Source organism: Vombatus ursinus, unplaced genomic scaffold (genome assembly GCF_900497805.2).
Source record: "Vombatus ursinus unplaced genomic scaffold, bare-nosed wombat genome assembly UNPS02006779.1, whole genome shotgun sequence".
Classification (NCBI taxonomy): domain Eukaryota; kingdom Metazoa; phylum Chordata; class Mammalia; order Diprotodontia; family Vombatidae; genus Vombatus; species Vombatus ursinus.
The window spans coordinates 23,874,760-23,878,256 of record NW_020946557.1 but is presented as its reverse complement, the minus strand read 5'-3'; the positions used below and the strand labels follow the sequence as shown (position 1 = coordinate 23,878,256).

Here is a 3,497-nt window from a genome sequence, read left to right as displayed (position 1 = left end):
GCAGATTTTCACATTCCTAAAAATCTCATAAACACTAACATATATCAATTTGAAATCTAGTGTTGTGAATATGTTAATGGGAGAATATTAACCTTCAATTGTAGTGGCCAGATACTTAAGTTTTTTAAAAAATGTGCATATTAGCATTCTGCAATAATTTTTCTCCTGGGAAATATACATAATCTTAAATATTTTAGTTAAGACTATTACCATAAGAAATTTGAAGATAATTTGAATGTATTTTATTCAAAGGGCAGCTAGGTGGCTCAGTGGATAGAGTGCCAGGCCTGGAGTCAGGAAGACTCATCTTCCTGAGTTCAAATCTAGATTCAGACACTTAACAGATATGTAACCCCACTGGACAAGTCACTTAACCCTGTTTGCCTCAGTTTCCTCATCTGTAAAATAACCTGGAGAAGAAAACTGCAAACCACTCTAGTATCTTTGCCAAGAAAACCCCAAATAGGGTCATGAAGAGTTGGACAGGGTTGAAAAATGATTGAACAAAAAAACTGTATTCAAAAATAAGGAAAAACTCTCAAATATAGTTTTCTTCCAAATCATCTTATTTCCACTGTCACAGACTGGGAGAGTAAGCTGTTAGAAAGTTTATACAGGGCATTTTTGGCACTTCTGAAATATCGCACAACATGAAGGAAAATAGCTCTCTCTATACTCTGGTACACAGCAACTACTCAACTACTTGGGTCCCACAGTCCCAAAACAGTATGTGTTTAGAAGTAGGCTGAATAAAAAGATAGCACTCTGACGGATGGGTTTACTGATCTCCCTGGGATGTCACATGGGGATATTCCAAGTGCACATTTTCTATACACACAGATGTTGCTGAGTTACAAAATGACAAGTTTATCTCTAGGTGGAAGTCAGCTGAGTCTGCAGCCATAGCCACAAAATAATCTGGGGAGTCTGCATGGGACTACTTTACCCTCTTCAACATGGCACTGTAGCACCCTCCGGAGCTCAAGAGAAGAACAACTGGTTCATTACTAAATGCCTATATGTGTTGATTTGAATCCTCTTTGAGTTAGTTCAAGTTTTTAAAAAAACATTTTGAAGCAGCTTCACAGATAGCTGCTAACAGGGAAACTAAGATTTGTAAGCAGACACAAGATTTTCTTGAGCTCACGGGTCTCCAGATGATAAGAGTTAAAGAAAGACACAGCACTGGTACAGAGATGGGCTGTGACAGCTTGGCTCAATCTGGGTATGTGCTTCTACAGCCCATTAATTGCTTTCCCTTGCCCCTTACTACCCATTCCAAAGTTCACCGGACTCTTTATTAATACCAAGAAATTCCAGGCTGTTGAGCATGAGAGAGAAACATCGGGATTTAGGTTTACTTGTATTTTACTTGGTTATATTATGTTTCCATTTGGCTGATAAGTTTAAATACTAAAAAGGCCAGAATTCAATTCTTATGATTTTTGTATTTTTAGAAGTCAAGCTAAACAGATGAGAGACAACATGGCACAATGAATAAAGAGCTGACTTGGGAAGTCAAGAAGACCTGGGCTTAAGTTCCACTTCTGACATTTAATGGCTGAGTGACCCTAAACAAATCACTTAACTTCTCAATACCTCCAGACCACTCCCTAAAACTACTTCACAGAAGGAACAGGACTACATTGGTAGAGGACGTCCCTCACAGGAAGCTCCCTTCCTGAATAAAATAACAAGCCCAGTTAAAAAAATCAGGCATAAATATCTTTTCATTAACAAATCCAACCAATAAATGAAATAGATCTGTCATCATTTATCTAACAATTTGTTTTCACCATTAATAACAGTACAACCACTCAGTTTGGACTCAGCACCTTGGTACTTGATGTATTACGTAAGGAAATGGAAATATCATTTAAGAAAATAAAATTGGGAAGAGCAGATGTAGCAAACCAAATACATAGAGAGAAAAAACCACACTAGAAGCAATGTGATCTTGAGAAAACTGGGGGATGTTTCAAGGAGGGGGAAACACCAAAAAATGGAATTATTCGCAAAGTCTTATTGTTTCTATCTCTACCCTATCACCCACAACTGTTCTCTTCTCTCTGTTTAAACAGTCATCACTACCTCAGTTTAGGCCCTTATCATCTCTCACTTGCACTACTGGGCTTTTCTCTTCCCTCTACAGTAGGGGTGTCAAACTCAAATAGAAACAGAGAATATTAATTTATACAGAAGGATCTTTGTGGGCCACATATTGACTTAGAATACATATTAACATTATCTATGATTTATTAGATTTTTATTTATTTTATTAAATATTTCCCCATTACATTTTAATCTGGTTTGCGCTGCACTTGGGAGTGTTGTGGATCACATGTGGTCAAAAGGCTGCATGTTTGACATTTCTGTCCTACAGTGTCTTTCTTCATGACCTCATCACCTGTATGTGCAATTATCATCTCTATGCAGATGAAATTCAGATATACATATACAGTCTCAGTTTCTTTCCTGGATTTTAGTTCTACAACATCAATTGCCTATTAGACATTTTGAACTTGATGTCTCATAGACATCTCAAACTCAAAGTGTCAAAATCAGAACTTATTATTCTTTCCTCTAAACCAATCTATCTTCTAAACTACCAAAATTTTTTCCAAGAGTGCCACTATCCTTCCAATCACCCAGTTTTGTAATATCAGTCATTCTAATTCCTCATTCTCATTTGTCTGACATATCTAACCCATTACCAAGTCTTGTTGATTCTACCTATACATCTACCTATACATCCCCTTCTCTCTGCTCAGAGAGTTATCATGCACTTGGATTACTGCAACAGACCACCCTTTCTCAAATCTCTCCCCTTTCCAATTAGTCCTTTGTAGTTAGAAAGTATAAAATTGATATTCCCAAAGGAGAGGTCTCATTACATTACTCCCCTACTCAATAAACTCCAGTGACTCTACATTACCCCAGCACCAAATACAAACTCCTCTGTTGGACACTTCATAATCAAGTTTCAACTACCTTTCTTGATATCCTGTGGATCCCTATAGCCTACTTTAAAAACATCCTTAAAAGGTAGGAATACAAGAACTATTTAATGCCACTTTTTATAAATTCATGTATTTTTGAAGGCAGAACATTACATTTAAGTGCCAGACATCAGGAAGTACTTGGGGCAGGAAGATTTAGGTTTGAATTCCACCTTAAAAACTGTGTTACCTTGGGCAAGTCACTTAAACCTCCTTAAGAATCAGTTTTCTCATCTGTAAAATAAAGATACTTGAACCCATCTCTCAGAGTTGTGAGGATGAGACTGGATAACAATGTTTTGTAAAAACATCATTTTTGTACAGTATTTTGTAAGCCTTAAGACACCACATAAATGTCAGCTTTATCATCATCGGAATCTTCATCATCATCTTCATCATCATCAATTTTGTGAAGAGTCAAGTCACATATTATAATGAAGTATCAATACCTCTGGGAGACACAAAGGGCCAACACATTTTCAAACCCTGCCTAAGATC

General features: G+C 36.9%; 1 protein-coding gene across 1 annotated transcript in view; it reads right to left on the bottom strand.

The window, feature by feature from the left end:
* Nucleotides 1-3,497, bottom strand: part of AKAP7 (A-kinase anchoring protein 7) — a 150,387-nt gene that overhangs the window by 57,347 nt on the left and 89,543 nt on the right.